Consider the following 19,610-nt stretch of genomic DNA (forward strand, 5'->3'; position numbering starts at 1 on the left):
TTTCATCGACGTTTGTTTCAAACATTGTCAACTACGAGACCGAGCGATCAAAAATTATTCCAAGTATTATTATTTATTAATTGAGTATCTTTGTAAATAATAGTGTCTTTTCGACGAAAATGCTATAAAAAATTTAAAATTTGAAAACTCTTTTGTTTGATAATTACGCATCTCGTCTTTGATACATTTCTTTTTTCTTTAAAAGGGAGATCGTTTCGTTCTTTTGTCATTCTCGTCGACTGCGTCGTAAAACAAAAGATACGCTTAGCTTGTATTCAAACCTGATTATCGGCGCGATGTCGGTAACTGAATTATTATCGCTACAAGTCGACTTCTTTTGTAAGATTGAAATATTAGAATAAATTTAAAATTTAACAAATTTTAAAAATCAATATCGACGAGACAACTTCTTTTGCAAAATTTGTTCACCGAATGGATCAAATCTAGGTGATCCTGTAAACAAATTTTCAACGATCGAAAATATTGGAACAATTCTCAAATTTCAAAAATATTTTAAATCAATAAGTACGAGACAATTTCCCCCCTTTCTGGAGATTTTCTCACCGAATGGAAGAAACGCAATTGTGTCGCGCGTAAATGAATTTTTGACGATGGAAAATATTGGAACAAATTTCAAATTTCAAAAATTTCAAAAATCAGTAGCTACGAGACAATTTCCCCCTTTCTGATCATTTTCTCACCGAATGGAAGAAACGCAATTGGGTCGCGCGTAAATGAATTTTTGACGATGGAGAACTAAAGTTCGTTCAGCCGTAGACGAGATAGTTCGGGACAGACCGGAGACGAACTCGCGAGATCCCGTGACCGTGCAACACTCGACGGGGAGAAACATTTATAAAGCCGACCATAATATCGTCGACGGCCCGTACGTACCGTCGTAACGAACTTCCGCTGCTCGGGGGCCAATATTTCACGAGATAATAAGGAACAAACAGTGTTCCCTTGTTCCCAGCGACGCGACCTTTATTATACGCGCCGAGGCGGCAGAAATTCGTTCTCGGCCAAAGGCCGCGCCGTGCCCCAATAAAGTGTAAATGGATTACGCGCTAAGCCCCGTGATACGACTACGGAAATCCAAAGTGCCGAGGGGGGAGAGATTCCGTACAATCTCGCCGAATCCAGTGTCAACGGACACTCTAAGAAGCCATTACATACATCTTTCTTAACCGTCCAAGTGGAAACGACGCGTGAATTTACCGCGTTTACGATTTCGTAACGTTGCTTCGAACTTCACGCGACCCAACTGTACCAAGTTTTATCGCTACGATCTCTATACTCGGTACGATCGAGTATCGCTTTCCACACGATTCTGTCCCGATTGGGTGTGTAAATTCGGTTATACGTTACACTATCGAGAACGTAGGAGAATTTGCGTAAAAGTCACTGCTCTCGAAAAACAAGGAACGCTGATCTACAGCACATGTTCACCGTCACCGAAACAGAGCGAAGCTGACACGAAGTAAAAGCGGAGGTCACGTTTGGCGTGATTCACAACCGGGGAAGCAAGCTCGAGACGGCCGATATTTTTTACCACGAGTACAGCGTAGGAGTGAGAATTTTTCAAACGTTGAACGATAAGTTTCCCTGCTGAAAATTCGACGATAACGCGACGTGTGCGAGTACGCGAGCGTTTCGATGCACACAGGGGGCTAGTATTTCCGAAAGCGACCATTACGCGACCAATGCGAACAGTCGACACGTTAAGTACCATGGTGTTCTATAAAGAGAACACGAAGGAAGATATTTTCCAACTGGCAATGAAAATTGATTTAACAATCGTGCGATTTTTAAGATACAAAGTCGAGGTCAGGATAAAACAATAATTGTTGCGTAATCATTTTTCATACGCTGCAAGAAAAATATTTTCCGAAAGAATGTATTTTGTTCGTTCAATAAAGTACATTCGAACGCAACGTACGGGGAAAAACATCGATTTAAAAAGAAAATATCACTAATCTCGTGCTTAACGAATTAATAGTATTAATCACTGGTTCGGTTAACTCGGAGAATGTTTAACAAGAGTATCTTTTTATCGGTATCACGACCCATAACTATTTGCCCAGAGATTACCGAGAGTACCTTCTACGCTAACGAGCAGCTGGAAAATAAAGTGTTTACAACCGTGCGCCGATGTAACATTATCTTCGTGTTTTGCACCGAAGATTCACGTCTCGGAGCGTTAGAATGCAATTAAGGATCACCTTGTCCACAGATAGGTGTATCCGGCATCGAACAACGTTACACTGCTCAACGTCGTTATCGATTCTCGCGATTGGTCGACACCTATACGCTTTGTGCGACCGACGAGGACTCGGTAACGCGCACAGGAAGCGGTGCAAATGCGAAAGAGGTTGGTCGATCGAGTTGTAAAAAAGAAAATTTACAGTTCGAAATCATCGTCGAAGTTCGCGACCGAACGATGTTTATTCGAAACTTATAGAAAAGGGATTTTCGCGACGACACGTTCTTCACGAACAACCGTAACCTCGATTTACCCGAAACGAGGAAATAACGGGTGAATCGTTTACGCAATATCGTAAATATTTAATCGGCTATCTAAAAATGTATTCTCCGTTGGCGAACAGACGGTTAATCGTTTTTTAACGAAGCGTAGAACACTCGCGCGATCCCGTGTCATCGCGAACCGGTCTCGTCGAGGTGTTAATACTCGGACGTATATTATAAATTACGGTGATTCATTTTCAGGGAACGTTAATCAATTACCCGTGGAAGATGATGATTCATCGTTGGCAAAAGGATATTATGTGTAATTCGTGCTGTAATTCCCTAACGACGAGGTAAAAGTAATTAAGAAATAATAACGATATCGCGAACGTCCGTAGGGACCGAGTGTTAACGAACGAGTCTAACCGCCACGATCATTTTTCAAACGGCCGTTATTGCTAATGGATCGGTGGAAGAGATGGTTAAGAAGCGTGTTATTAGACGATCGAGATGATCTATGGATCGAAATATTATACTATCGGTAACGGTAGAGACGACGGTCAAGAGCATCGGTGGTTGATTGAATTTTAACTATACCGATCGGTTGACCGGAAGGACGAGTCGACTCGTGTTTCGTAAGTGCTCGAAATATCGTTCGATAGTTACGAATGCACCGAACGATACATCGTTTTCTTCACGGACGCGTTCGTGTTCGTTTCGAAACGATATTTACCAACCACGCGTACTCGTCCGTGTTTTCGAATGGTTGTTCGATTCCCTGTTTATTCGACCAAAGTAACTTGTCTTCTATCGTAACGTCTATTATTGGTACAGGATACGTCATAATCGCGTCTGCCGCGTAGCGAAACGCTTCGAGTCGTCTTTTATACGTTTTTAACTACGCGTACTCGGGCCGTTTACGATTCAGAGATTACCACGGTTTAAACGGAAGAACGTCGTTATCTTTTATGCTTCGAGTGTACGAGCGATCGCGAGACAAATAAGAAAACGAACGGTCAACTCGATCCCGGAATAGAAATATCATTTCCCATCGGTTGGTTCGAAATGGTAATTGAGACGCGTCGTTCGCCACTTTACGGGGCTCCCGAATTAACCCTCCGAGTGTCATGGTGGGGTTAAATGGTCCGGAGTGTTCCTTCAAGGTGTCGTATCTAATTGATTGTAGCAGTAGTCGCGCGAACGAAACTTCGCCTACTCTGTCGTCCACGGTCGTGAATTTTCGTTGAAACGCAGAAACGGTGGAATTTATCGTTCATCGTGGACCGTTCGTATCGATTTCGAAGTTCAGGGTTCTCGTGGCGGGCCGAACTGCAACAACAACGTCGATCCGGCCGCAATTTCGTTGGGTCATCGAGAGCGTGAATATTCTTCCGTTTTCGAATTTTTAAATAAAACGCGCGTCGTGGAACAATCGAGTACTCGTCTCGAAACGTTCGTTGTTGGAATCAATCGACGTAAAATGAATTCACGAAATTGATATCGTCGTGAAATGAAAAAAACGTAAAATATATTCCTGCTTTGCGTGCGACTACTTCTCGAAAGCTGATTCGAAATTCATTCGATAAACAAGTGTGTATTAATTGCTTGGAAAAAGTAATTTAATCGTTGGTAATCAGAGCAGGGAAACGCAGTTTATTAACATACGCTCCTCTCCGGGAAATAATTAAATAATTTGAAACACAAAACACAGCGCGTTACGGAAAAGAAACAAACGGTATCGGTGAAAATTGAATTAACGTTTCTTCGTACGGTACGCGCGCTAAAAGAGAGAGAGAGAGAAAAAAAAACGCGCGCGCGAGTACACCGTTACTTCGCAGCTGTGTATCGATTCCGATTTTGCGTTCGAGCGATCGAGAACGTACGACCGTACGAAAGCGCGCGATAAAATGCTCGTTAAAGCTAACAAAGAATATTTACTTGCCGGAAGAACAAGCAACGTTGCGAGTTCTGTGTACAATCGATCCCCGTCTGCCGCAACAAATACTTCGCTCCGTGAATCGATGCGGTTCTAACATCCCGAGGTAAAGCCCCTCTTTGTTTCTTATCCCTCGGAGCGCGCAAACCGAATCGTTCCCGAAAACTCAATCCGCGCATCGATTGCCGACCGACGCGAAATCACGCGGACTCGAGCTCCCTCTAAAGTTCCTTCGTTTTCTTCTCGTTGAACGGACAGACCGAGGGAGAAAACGACGAAAAAGCCCGAACCGAACAACGAGGGACGAGAGTAAAAATCGGCCGAAAGGGCGAAGAATATTCCCGGGCCGATGGAACGCGAATTAATCGGGCAACGTTTCAACTCTTCGGCAGAGTTTTCTTCGCTCTCCCCACTCTGCTCGCGTTTGCTCGTTCGCTGACACGCGAGAGCGTTAGGGTCTTTCATTACGACTTCGTTACGATTCTCTCGTACCGAGTAGGGTCGAGTGGTGGGGGTATTCTCCGAGCGTAGAAAATGGGCGGGGGTTGCCGAAGAGAGACAAAGGTACGCGAGACGTCGAAAGATAGAAAAGCGAGGCGACGTCTGTTGGGAACAGCTGCTCCCGCTTATGTCCGTCGTTCGTCACAGAGCTTCTCGGACTCCGCGGAGCAGAGAGCTGTACGTAACCGGAGCGGGAGGAGGTAGAGTAGGGGGAGAAGGAAAAAAGAAATACAAGAGCCGAGCAAAGAGTTACACAAAGGGGGAGAAAGGAGCGGTCTGGGACGGGACGGAGATAGGAAGAAGAAGGGGAGAAGAGAGAAAGAGAGAGAGAGAGAGAGAGAGAGAAGGCGCGTGGGTGTGGTGGTGCAGGGTGCGGAAGAACTCGTCTATATACGGGGAACCCCTGCTGGTCGGTGAGTGCCGATCGATCGCGGCGTTCGCTCGTCCTCGGTTCTCTCTCCCTTGCCCCCTCCCAGCGGACGCGCGCGGTCTCTCTTTCTCTGGCGCACGCTTTCACCCTCCCTGTATTATACGTCGCCAGGCCACCCGGCAAGCCAGAGCGCCTGCCCGCCCGCTGCAAAACCCGTCTGGCTTCGCGCGACGCTCGCATTACCCACGGTCGTGTTTCTGCTAAGATTTCCGTGGAGAATAGGTAGCCGGGTCTCGCAACAGGAAAAACGACGAGAAAGCTTCCCGATACGCGCGCACGCCTCGCGGCTCCCGGAACAAACCGCGACGCAAGGAATTCTGCTTGTTCCGCTGGAATTAGTAACGGAACCTCGCGCGTTCTCCGTTGTATCGCGAATGTACATCCTTTCGTCCGGGATCGCGTCGGGCTGCACTCCTTGGCGCGCGTGGACCGTTACGGGAGGATAGCTGGGAGGGGAGACTACAGATGCAACCGATTTATCATACCGCTCCACTCGAGTACCGATTTGTCGTGTATTCTTTTTTCTTTCTTTTTTTTTTGCGCGCGCGCGCGTTTGTCCCGACGTACCGCAGAAGCGACAAATCCGATCGAGAAGTAGCACGTACGATCGTAAAAAGAGATACTTCGACGTTTGTATTTCCAGACCGAAATCGCAAAGGGAATCGTTCCATCTGCCCCTCCGAACTATCGCACGCGTTACAACTTGCGTCGCTCGCTGCACCTGCAACATAGCAAGCTTTTACGGCCGTGCGGTACTCTCGTTCAACGCGATTATGGAGTACGACAGGTTGGTGAACAACACTGCACGGTTTGTAATTATTTTTCCGGTTCGGTTTAACCGACGAGTTTATCCGCGAAACGTGGAAAAAAAAAGAGATTATTCGTTTTTCAGAATTTTTCTTTTACGTTTTTAGTATATATCGTTGATTTGGCGGTAAACACGCGCGGTTGTTGAACGAAAATTGGTTAAAAATGTTCCGTTTTTCTAGCCATTGTTCCTTCATTTTTGCACGAGTATTATATTTTTAATCTTCGAGCGACCTCTATCGCGCGTGGCACTGGATTTAATCCTCTAATGAAAATTGAAATTTTTACGTTCGTCGCTTTGTCTTTGCGAGGGTGTTAGCAATGGTTCGGTGATGTTGTCTAGATGAAAATTAATACAAACACGACGTTGTTCAGACCATTTTTAATAATACGTAATGGAATAGTTTTTTCTTAGGAACGAAAATTTTAATGGAAAACCGTCCGAACGAGGTTTCGACTCGTTTTCGTTGAGAAACTCTTACGGAAAAATTGTACAAATTATAGTTTTCATTAGTGTAAAAACAACGGGGAAAATTACCTTTCCGAGCAATCCGTACAAAGTTAAAGACGATCTCTATAAATAAAAATCTTTAAATATTTCTGTTGTTCGTGTTTATTTCCGATCCAATCGCAAAAATTCATCAGCCGTTAACCACAAAAGTGACTAAACACATAATTACATTTAACTTCTATTTCGAACGAATCGACGAAGCGTCAAACTCTAATCGATAATCGATAAGACAATCGCGTCTTTCGCATCAGGAATCGTTCGAAGATATTTCTCAAAATACTCCGAAACGATCGTATATAACATCGAAACGAAAATGTATCAATGGTATCGAAATGTATCTCCATCGTCACGAATCGAGTTATTTTCGGTTGTTCGAGCGTTGTTGTTTCGTTCATTGTTTTTTCACCGTTCGGAAAGTAGGGGAGCTCGCACGAGAGAGAAAGAGAGAGAGAGGAAAGGACGTGCAAAATTAGCCCTTTCGTTCGTCAGGACGTTTGTTAGGACAAACGGTTATTTCGGGTGTACGTTTATGAAGACAATTCGCAAGACGGGGCCGTCGTCTCGGAATGTTATCTCGGTCCAATGAAAATATTTGCGGCAGTGCCGAAGCTAGCGAACAGGAATTGGAAAAAAAGGCGCATTCACGTGCGGCCGTGACTTTGCGCCACTTTGAAGTCGGCTGCGCGCAGCCTGCTGGTAATCGCCATTTACCGAGTCGGATAAACCGAAACTCCGTAAATAGAAGATCGTGAATACACAAGCGTTTGTAGTAGCTTTCGGTTCGGTTTTAACGGTTATTCGATCGCGCGGGTAAATAGCGCATTGAATTTTCTAAACGTCGAGCTGTGGACTGGGAACGACTGGAAGCCACAAAGGATTCGAGAAAATTGAATGCAAAAATTCACGGAGACGGGAAATCGGGAAAGGGACGAGACTTTTTCCAAATTTTACGACCTTCTTTTTCTTTTGGGTTTTCACGGTTGATTTTTCTCAAGGAAAAGTCAACGATTACCAACTGTGTAGCTACAACGAAGGATCGATCATGGTCGGTAGGATGTCGCGTCGATATTTCAAATCCAACCGAACAGATACTGTTGGGAGCTGGAGAAAACGTTCCCGGAAAGAACGCGAGTCCCGTGGGTCGGGATGCATTTGCCACCGAAGGTCACTAAGTGTGTCATCCCCACCACTGTTCAACGCCGCTTCGTCTCGCGGCTTTTCGCTCCGCCCATTGCGCTTGAAAAGCTAAAGTGTCGTGCCTAGCCTGATTTATAATCGGGAAAGTGACCTGGAAAGTTAATCCAAAGGTTACCGGGAAATAATATCGCGTTCGAGATTCTATTTTAAACGCAGGGAGAATTTACGGGAACAATTAACTGCTCGTGTTATTTACAACGATGAACAATGGGGAGAGTTTTTATAATCAATTTTCGAGTATCGACGCTCCGATTCGTGCCGTTTAACGATTCGTACAAGTTCTTGCTACTGTTGGGAGTTCAAGAGTGTGTGTTCTGGAAGGAGTGCGATTTCTATTGGTCGGAATTTTATCATTTCGTAACACACATATACCAAGGGAGATCCACGACGAGTAGAATCTTTTTTCGAATACGAAACTACCACGGTGGATATCTGTAAGGCTGGAAGCACACTTTCCTTACCGAGTCTCGAGGAAAAAGATCGACGACGAGAAACGTTCTGATTGCCTCTTATCCGCGATACCGCGATGGATCGTACTTGTCAGCTTCCAGAAGTAGTTTCCCACGCTACATTTTTTTTTCACGTTACCGACTCTCGTCGTCGGTGAACGTAACTTTTTCCACGGGCCAATAATTTCGAAAACGACGCATTGCCGTGAAGCTATAAAAAAAATACGTCTGGACTTGCCGCGTTGGTCCACTCGGTCATGGAGTAGCAGCCCTTCGTGGCGGCATCCGTCGTATCGGAAGGGTTTAACCCTCGACCGGCTGTGTTCGGGTCATTTCGATCCCAGGCTTACGGGCAGGGTCTGGCTACGCTGTTCGAGCCACGATACTTGAGAAAACGTTTGCGCCAGACCGATAAGGAGACGAACGTGTCTCGAAGAAATGCACTTTTTTTGCGCATTATTCGATCCAACGCCATAAAAGACAGACGCGTTCCTTTTCATCGAAATACACCACGGAAGATGAACGACTAATTAAATTACAACTGCAAATATTCTGTATAGCGTGCACACATTTTTCGATAATTACATCCGTAGAAATACAGACCTTTTTTCTTCATTTCAAACGCATCATTTTCTTCGACATAAAAATCGTAGAGGTACGAATATTTCTTTCTGTAATTCGAAATTTGTCATTTTGTCAATAACACTTTTGCCAATAATAACAATCCTAGAGGGACGAATATTTCTTTCTATAATTTGAAATTTGTCATTTTGCACACTTTTGCCAATAATAACAATCTTAGAGGTATAGGACTTTCTTTTATTATTTGAAACGCATCACTTTCTTCGACATAATAATCGTAGGGGTTCGAATATTTCTTTCTATAATTCGAAATTTGTCATTTTGCCAATAATAACAACCCTAGAGGTATAGACATTTTTTTTTCCATATATCGTTCATTTTGCGTAATTTCTTTCTTCCTTTTAAGGTCGCTTCTTTTCAGAAAATTTGAAAACCACCGCTCGAGCGTAAATGTAACAACGTTGATATTTTTTCGTTCGGTGGTTTTTCAAAAGTTTCGGACGGATGTGTGTCCCTCGTGGCCGCGACGAGTTTAACAATGCGATTCTAGGAAATGTGAAAGACTTCGTATTTTCTCCGCTAACTATTGTCCCGGGATTCTTGGAAATCAGATCGCGACGTTTAACGGTCGAAATGGTCGGTGGTCAGGGCTAAGCACACACGTGGCGCCCCAACGGTCGCAGAATTCCGGTTTACGGTGTTTCCCGGAAAACAAAGTGGGCCCTGGTATGCAAGGGTCTTCGTTGTTCTTACATGGTTAATTTGCGCTGCGAGCGTGTCCTTTTGGAAAGATACGTGGACCGTTCAGGCCACGCTTGCAGCCGGAGTCTCATCAGTGAGCCGAGTAGAGCTCGCCCGAGTGCTCGAAACATTCGAGTAGCTCAAAATTAGAACCGAAAATTAAACTCGTGAAAAGCTTTGCCAAACCGAACCCGGTACACTGTTATTCGAGCGATAGTTCAAGTGGTACGAAAATTTCGATCCGACCGAATAATTCCAACGGAGTTGGAACGTTGAAACAAGTCGAGTGGAAATGACGAATCAGAATTTTTACCAGGTACTGGAAATGTTTCGAGCACACAGGAGAGAGAGAGGAAAAAAAAAAGAAGAAAAAAACGGTTGCGGCGCGATAATCCCTGGCGATATTGTTATCGTTCGATCGTGGGTGTAAAATAACAAATTTTTAACAAAACGGCTATCGTTCGAAGATAAACATTTTTTTGTTTTTAACGTGAAACGAGAACCGCGCGAGAAGAAAATTGTTATCGTTTTATCGTGGGTGTAACATAACAACTTTTAACAAAGTGTCTATCGTTCGAAGTTGACGATTTCTTCTCTAACGTGAAACGAGAACCTCGCGAGAAGAAATTTGTTGTATAGTTCGATCGTGTGGGTAAATGTACAATTTTTAACAAAATGTCTATCGTTCGAAGATAACAATTTTTTTGAAAGTAAAATGAAAACCGCGCGAGAAGGCCAGGACGATGAGTAGATTTATCGATGTTTTTAACGCAAAGTGGAAACAACTGGAGAAAAGGCTAGGATCGCGCGATGAACAGGATATCTAAGAACGTGCCTTCTGTATTCGAAGAAGGCAACACGTTCGTTACATTTCGTGAAATCTTGACAACCCGTTCGAGAAACACGGTTTCGAGGTAAACGCGTGCAAGCCCGCTGGACGATGCGCTTGAGCAATCTGACACGCTCTCGAGAATATTCTATCACTCGGTTCTTTTTTCGAATTTCGAAACGAAACTTCAGGAATACATTCTCGCACGATGAAACTTTCAAAAGATGTAAAAAGAAACGATTCCCTCGGTTCGATCGAGCGCCGTGGTTGTTCTTTCAACTATCGCCGAGCTCGACGCGTCCAACGTCGCGTGGACCATTGCTGGGTCACGTTCCACTTTCCGCTCGGACAGATTTGATAATTTCGTGCAAGAAACGCCATCCTGGAATATTTTCCAGTATCGTTTAACCGGTACGTAATTATCGTGGGTAGCGGGAAATCAGTGTACCGTGGGTCATCGATTCTTTTTTCCAATAATTATTTTTGTAGCCTTACGGGCGTTGTAAATGAAGTCTTACCCAAGATAAACTGTAATGCAATATCGTTGACGATCCGAGAGCAAAGTCACGTAAAATTGACACTCGAGGCGCGTCGAGTCTCTCCTAACAGGCTCTCGAAAGTATTGTGCAATTTTATTGCTTCTTCCTCCCAATAATTATCTGCGTAGTCTTACGAACGTTGTAAACGTTTTACGAACATTGTACAACGAATGAAGTATCGTTGACGAATGGAATGTCACGTGAAATTGGCACTCGACGCGTTGAGTCGCTTAACAAGCTCTCGAAAATGTATAATTTGATCGTTTCGATAATTTTCGTGGTCTTATCGCGCACAACCGTGTGTTGATAATTTTTTACCAGACGCGCGATAATTATTTTCGTTGTCTTGAAAACGTATAAACGTATACAACGAATACAACAACGCGGAGTATCGTTGTACCGAATGAAATGTCACGGTAAATTGCCACTCGACGCGTCAAGCCGCTCGATGCTCAAAAATAAACAATTTTATTACTTTCTCTAATTTCCCTGGAAAATTACGGGAATTTATTTCCGAAACGTTTTGAAAATTGTAAAAAAAGTCGTTAGCCAATGGCCGATGTTAGTTTCAAGGGCTGTCGTCGTTGCATCGTTCGTTCGTCTCACGATTTAAATTTTTTTCCTATTTTCCTTTCCATTTTTTCAGTTTCGAGCCATGAATCGTGAAGAGCAACGATAGTATCGTCGTTCGTACTAACAAAGATAGTGGAAATCGCTTTTGAAACGGTAGTAGATGCAAATTATACTACACAACTATCAAAAAACCTTAATAGGTTTCTTCAAAATGGGTCTTCGTTTTCGAGATACTTTGATTTGAAGTTTGATACGCAAACCGTAAATAAATTACTTAAATCTTTTCAACAGAGCAAACTTTGGGTAAGTCGGTAGAGCGAATTCCAGACTTTCGTGATTATTTTCTATTTTTAATACAACTTTCAAACGCAAAACTATGATTTAATTTTGTATTTAATAACATGCGTGCAAAATAGCATAAAATTGATCTGGTAATGACTAATACGAATAAATAATACAGAAAAATATAGATACAACATATATTGCTATGTTACTCCTGTATTTACTTCTGCAATTTATACAAAAAATTCAAAGTATTCTTGTCAAAGTATCTCGAAAACGAAGGTCCATTTTCAACGAACACATTACAGTTTCTCGATACTGTATATGTACTATAACTCGCATCCACTATCGTTTCAAAAGCGATTTCCGTTACGGTGAGGTCCCCTCGTAAGTTCTCGCTCCTATATCTTTATATTTTCGACTTTACATTCTTCTACGTAGAATTCGCGACGTCACCTAATACGATACAAGTCCCCGTGTATCGTGACAAAAATCCATACCCGAATTTACGACACCGTCGAATTCTTCCAATTCACCGTACACCGTTCTCGACTGGTAAACGCGTTCACGAAAACGCCAACGCGGCGCAACGCGCCTCGTTCTGGCATAGAAAATTAATACGTGTGACAAGTGGAACGAACGCGAGGAGAAACCACGGTTAGAAATTCCGCGATTAGAAACGGCTGGCCCGATATTAACGAAACCGACCGCGTCGTGTCACGCGGGTTGCCCGTTCCGTGAACGTTCGAGTCCACGTTTTCGTTTTCGACTTGCTTTTGTTCTCCGAGCGCGGTACCGTAACCGCGCCGGGACGACCAGTAGTTCGGCCAGCGACTTCTTCGATACCCGAGCGTGATTCCCAGCACCGTTCACCAACCTCTTCCTTCTCCATGTTCCGCGATGGAAACCCGTAGTCGTCGAGTCGCGAGCCAGTGTCTAGGATTTCTCCGCCAAATTGCTGACCGTCTTTGTTTAGCCAGGAATCCCGCTACCGATCCCAGGTGCGGAGCAGGAAATGAAGCTCGGTCTCCACGGAGAAGATTACGGCCCGGCACACACCGAAATCGAGAATGAACCGTGCGTTTTATCGTGGTTTCGGTTCCGCAGAGCCCCGGTTGGCCGCCGGGTCTCTCTCGTCTCGCGATCGAAACCCGGCCGGAGCGAAAAGAAACCGAAGAAAAGGGAAAAGTGGAAGGAAAGTGCACAGAGGAGACGAGAAAGAGAGAGATAGAGAGAGAGAGAGAGAGAGAGAGAGAGAGAGAGAGAGAGAGAGAAGAGTTCGTTGATTAAGGCGCAACGTGCTCGTTGATTAAGGTACACAGTGGTGCGCGTGCGCATCAGCGAGTGGGCGTGGCGTGTGTGTATTATTCTCGGTGTTTCGGATCCATTAATATTTCGGGGGGCGCGCGAGCGAGACCTCGGACCGACACGAAACTTTCAATTTCCGGGGAAAAAGGAACGAGCGCGGGAAAATAGAGAGATGGAAACGGCGTTGTCGACGATGCGTCGAAAAACGCCGCGATAACTCGCGCGTTATTAATCCTTCGCGGTCGTTGTGTCTGTGATCTCAGTCACCGTAGCAAGGAACCGTACTGATCTTATTCTTTCTTCAATTGTGTGTTAGTTTACACTTTCTCCGAACTAACCCGAATTTCTGAAGGATCTGTTCGCGAACCAATACGGTGCTCCTTTTGGAGATGACGAAATCCAGTAAAGAGACTTAACGGAAAACTGCATTCTGTATGTTCAAAAGGAACGATTAATTAATTATTTCTGCGATACGTGTAGTAGAAACCCAGGACACACGTTGGAGACTGTTTTGAAAGATACTACACGATGGAGAATTGTAAAATATAATTTCTACATGAAAACATTACATTGTTGTACGAACTTATATTTAAAGTTCACAAAAGAGTTAATAAATCTTGTTTATTCTTCGTAATCTTACGTGTTATCTATCACTGATTTTTCAAGGGAAATTAATTTTGAAATGGACACCCATTTCCAAACTTAATACGACCGCGAAGGGCTAATCGATGAAAAACACAACGTTCGAACCGAGGAAACTTGGAGCGATGGCTTTAACTTGGAGTTAGGTAAGAAGGAAGGGAAGGTTTGGTGCACGCTGAGTAGAATTAAATTATATCCATCAACGGGCGCGAACCTTTCCGTTGTACTCCACTTTTAACCCGGTCGCGTGAGAATTAATCCGAACCGGTTGCGCAAACTCTCTCTTCCACGAAAGCGTGTTTACAATACCGTCGAAAACGCGCGCGATATTCAATCTATCGATATTTCGGCGGAATATGGATCCATGGAAGGTAAATTACGCTCGACGGGGACCGTGGATCGATTTTTTTCTTTTTTATCTTCCGATACCGAGCGACGAAGGAGAAACGACTCTCGTAGGGTTTGTTTTACAACCGAGAGCGCGCCGAGAGGTTTCTATAGGGTGTTGGAAACGAGGTTTACGACGTTACGGGGTGTGTACTGCTCGTTATACGGGGCGAACAAGTCAGAGGAGATCGAATAATTAAGTCGAGTAGGTTTCAGTTCTTATAACGCGATTACCAGCGTACGCGTTGCGCAACGTAGCGTACGAATGGTTTTCTTACCGTATCGTTGTCTCGATACTCGTAAATGGTGTTCCAAGTGTACCGTTTTTTCTTTTACACTTACGCGCACGCTTCGTGACCTCGTATCGCGAAATTTTTATATTTTTTCAGCGCGATATCACCGAGTGCAATCGATAACTATATTTATCTGTTTTATGGTGTTTGTCAAGCGAGTACACGGTCTTGGAACAATGCACGCAAACCTTCTCACGTTTATTCGGGTGTGAATATTGTTTCTCGAGCGAAGCAAAGGTTCTCGAACGTTGGAAACACTTGGAGCACCTGAAATGAAACGTTTAACGACACAGATAGCAATCATACCGACGAGCAAGATTTTGTCATCGATGTAACGTATGATTTGTTTCCTTCTACTTTGTCAATGCAACAACGACTCGTTTATATTTCTAAATCCCAAGTGTGTTTTAACCCTTTGGACTCGAGAGGAGATCCTCGCTCGTCACCTAATACACTGTACCATTTTCAATCCGGGAAAACTTCGTTGTGTAGAATTCAAATTTGAATTTAAATATTACGTTCTCGTACAGTGTAAACGCATGTATGCGAAGTATACAAAAATGTTCCGTTTGAGATTAATTTCACCACTTAAATGATTTTCGGTTTTTGGTAGGACAGAAGTCTCGAGTGCAAAGGGTTAAAATACGAACACTCTCGGATTATACGACATTTGGATCGATCGAATCAACGAAAGCGCAACGTATTAATATTTCGTCGATTCTTCGTTGCAAACACGCACGAACTTACGAACAGTACTTACGTACTGTATCGAACGAGTGTATTGCGCACTTGCACGACAGACTGTACATATTCACTTTTCGTGATCCTATGTAGAGACTGGATCAATATTTTACCACAGAGGTTCTTCAATTATAAATAGCGTAGAAATCGATCGAGTTAATATCCGTCGAAGAAAGATATTATTTCGTTTATTTATTTTCGTATAAGGACCGAGTTCACCCTGTGGAAATTATAAAAAATTCAATGTAGGTTGTTCATCCTTCACACAGGATGATTCGGTGAATCTACGCACTGACGCGAGTAAAAAATTCATTGTACATCTTAATTTTCGAGTTACGGACGATCGAAGAGAATGTTAAAAATTTCAAGTCCTTTTTTTATCCTTTTTCTCAGATCGTGTACAGTCTAGACCTGAAAAGAAGACTCCTGGATTGAAAAGAATTCAGTATCGCGTTAGAATTCAGTATGGACGTTATGAACAAATCTGGACAGCGTCTAGAAATTTTTATTTATTGTTAGTTGCAGGTCTTCGAAGATCGACCGTAATATTCGACCCGATTCTCGATTTCTTCCAGAGGTCGACTTCTCAAACTCGCACAGTACATTCTCGGTGTCAACGAATATTCGATACTCGAATATTTAATCGTTCGAAATTAAAAAATCAAGGTACATAGAAAGTACGTTGGTGTAACATTTTTTATTCGCCTGATTCACCCACTGAGAACACGTATCTACGAATATTTATATTGAATATTTAATCGTCCAAAATTCAAAAATCAAGGTACATAGAAAGTACGTTTATGTAACATTTTTTATTCGTCTAATTCATTCTCTGAAGTGCGAACATGTATCTACGAATATTTATATTGAATACTTAATCGTCCAAAATTCGAAAATCAAGGTACATAGAAAGTACGTTTATGTAACATTTTTTATTCGTCTAATTCACCCACTGCGAACACGTATCTACGAATCGCTCTGAGCACAAATGAAGAAAGAAAAGCGAAAGAGCGAATTCCGTTGAATCGCGTTGTCCCGCGGCCTAACTTTAGATCTTAGCCACGGTCATCGGAGTTTCGGCGAAGACACGTATTCCGTGTCCGTTCCTCGAAATAGTGCAAATAAATATAACGGCCCGTAAAATAACGACGAACGTGAACGGAACAATGGTTGAAATTCCATGGATATCGAGTTAATCTCTCGCTTTATCCTCCGTATAACGAAGGTACCGAGATTAGTTTCCGGTGTCCGGGTCTACTTGGCCTAAAAGCGGGACCGTACCGAAGCCAGGTCTGGAATTGGTTCCTGGTCAGAGACTCGAATCTTTTCGACGGTTTTAAGAGCGAACTTTCCTACTTCGTTCTCCTTTCGTCCCGACGTTACTCGCGCGAACTAAGCTTTCTGTCCGAGGAGAGACGGTCTCTGTCCGTTGTAACGGGTTTCTTCCGGAAGTGCATTAGACACGTCTTGATTAAAGAGAAACGGGAAGTAGGAGAGATTATTATTTTTCTTCTGGAAGGTTGCACCACTGGCAATTTCACTAATGAACACGCGGCGTTGGTGATTTATTTCCCCGCGTACGATCTTCCTGAACTCCTTTTTTCCTTCGTTCGAATCGTCTAGCGCGACTCACCTGGTCGTTACGAGATCGAGGCCTATCTGTTCGTGAAATCGACGCGAGAACTCGCACGTAACTTTGGGAAAATTTGATCGTTCGTGCGATCTCGGTGTCTCGTTACTCGTTCGAACGATGCGTTCTTTTCTCGTTACGGTCCCGTCAACGCGATACCATAACGTTGTATTATAGACCACCGGAACACGACACAGTTTTCACCTGAAAACCTCCAACGGTTTTAACCGGAACAATCAAGGCCGTGAAAGCCTAAAGGATCTCGTTGTAAAATTCGTTGCTCGTTAACACTAGAGACTAACGACGGTGAACGTGTCCTTATTTGTATCGGACCGTACACGTATCTCCTCGAAGATGGATGGGGAAAGGGCCAATTAATTTACGAGTACCGTTGCTTGTCTATTTTAATAATTGTACACGAATATTGTGGACGAAGGTACAGTTAATGATCGAGTACAGTTATATTGTGGACGAAGGTACAGTTAATGATCGAGTAACTTTAAAAGATGTTCCAAACGGATCGAATCGACCTTTTGATAGTTCCAGCGTTGAACACGATCGTCGAGCACGATAGTCTTTAAAAGCCCTTCGTTTCCCAAGAATTTGATTTTTCGAGTCACGATATCGGAAAATATCGTCCACGATTGTTCTCGCTTTCGAGCGTCAATTTTAACAACCGATTATTCCGAACGATGTTTCATATTTGCACGTGGATATGAATTTCGTTCTCGAACGATAATTAACGATCGCACAATTGTCGCCTCGCGATGCATATAAATCGAAACACCACCTTACACGGACTACTTTCAATTAGAGATGCTCGCAAGTTTTTCAAAAATGATTTCAACAATGTATAATTAAAACTCTCGCGAATAATCGACGCGATACTCTTTGGTGAGGATAGTGCGAAAAATATAAAAGGAAAAATGTTATTTCGCGTTAATGACACACGAATGTGGGGGCGACGTCCCTTTGAAGTCTTCGTTCCTGAGCGCGTGTAATGCGAGACTCGTTCGTTGTTGCTCCATCTCGCTCTCTCTCGCTCTCGCTATCGCGCTCTTACGTGTTCCTCGATGAAGGGAGCGTAATTATTCGCGGAGGTTTTCAGTTTTCGACAAAATTCGTTTCGAAGACAAGACGGAGCTCGGTCTCTGGTAATGTATCAACACTTTGACGTCCGCTGTCACATCTACGTGACTTGGCCAGCCAACGATTATAGGCCGTTGTCACGTACACGTGATCTTATTCGTTTGATAAAAACACCCACTCGACTCGAAAGTGTTTGTTCAAGTTTGGATCCTGCACGTCGTGTGTTCGTAGTATCCAAATTTATTATAGTTCCTAATAATCCTTCTGTATGTTACATCGGTCCTTAAACGTCGATCGGTAGATAATGTCGTCTCGAACAAACTGTTTCAAATTGCTACATTTTCAGAAATGGTTTCTCAAGTTTCTCTATGCAAATTCGCATCAATTTTTTTACAATTTTCCACCTGTGCGAATTCGACGAAATTGACATTCGTTCGATAGAAACTATGGGGGGTAATTTTAATATCTTCGAAAGTATAAATTTACAAATATCGAACGAAAAGGAACATTCTTTCGGATCCTTTCGAAATTCGCAATTGCGAAGATTGAATCTACTTACGCAAAATGATTAAAATACGGTAAAATATGTTTTATCTTATGAAAAAATAAATGTATAAAAAATTGTTTCGCCGAGTATGTTTCGAAACATTTTGACAAGTGCCATTTTGTATATATATTTCATTGCCACGTTGTTTCGGCTACGAAGTCCGCGTTTATAGAGTGCGTGAAATCTCGAAGGACTCGCGATCGAGAAAATGCCCCAATTTTTTGGCTCCGGACCAAAATACGAAAGACTGTTTATTACAGTCGTGCAGTTAAAAATTAGTCTCAAAAAAAAAAAAGAAAAATATTATAGTTCAAAAATAACACGAAGGACGTCGCTCGATATAATCCGATTCGCCTTAAAATCACATAACGCGAAGAAATTCACATCGTGCTATACGAAAGGGTTAAAACGTGAAAGTTGTCGGTGGTGGATGGCAGTTTTTGCGTAAAAACTCGCCAAGTGTTAAAAATTACAACGCACGGACATTCTCGTATAAAAATCTGCGTGAAAACTCTCAGCTTCTAACGCATAATCTGCGCGCAAACTCTCAGCTTCTAACGTGCAATCTGCGCGCAAACTCTCAGCTTTTATCGCGCAATCTACGCGCAAATTCTCAGTTTTTAACGCGTAATCTGCGCGCAAATTCTCAGTTTCTAACGCGCAATCTGCGCGCAAATTCTCAGTTTTTAACGTACAATCTACGCCCGAACTCTCAGTTTTTATCGCACAATCTGCGCACGAACTCTCAGCTATTAAAGCGCAATCTGTGCGCAAACTACCAGCTTCTTACGCGCAATATGCACACGAACTCTCAGTGTCTATCGCGCAATTGACGCGCAAACTCTCAGCTTTTAACGTGCAATCTGCGCACGAACTCTCAGCGTCTACCGCGCAATTGACGCGCGAACTCTCAGGTTTTAACGTGCAATCTGCACGAGAATTCCCAGCATCTAACGCGCGAACTCTCAGCTTTTAATGCGCAATCTCTCAGTTTTTACCACGCAATCTGCGCGCAAACTCTCAGTTTTTAACGTGCAATCTGCACGAGAATTCCCAGCATCTAACGCGCGAACTCTCAGCTTTTAATGCGCAATCTCTCAGTTTTTACCACGCAATCTGCGCGCAAACTC

At 43.3% G+C, this 19,610-nt stretch overlaps 1 protein-coding gene across 2 annotated transcripts in view; it reads right to left on the reverse strand.

The window, feature by feature from the left end:
• Positions 1 to 19,610, reverse strand: part of Ubl3 (ubiquitin like 3) — a 151,316-nt gene that overhangs the window by 68,499 nt on the left and 63,207 nt on the right. The gene's annotated exons all lie outside the window — the stretch shown is intronic.

This window comes from Ptiloglossa arizonensis, chromosome 11, assembly GCF_051014685.1.
Source record: "Ptiloglossa arizonensis isolate GNS036 chromosome 11, iyPtiAriz1_principal, whole genome shotgun sequence".
Taxonomy (NCBI): domain Eukaryota; kingdom Metazoa; phylum Arthropoda; class Insecta; order Hymenoptera; family Colletidae; genus Ptiloglossa; species Ptiloglossa arizonensis.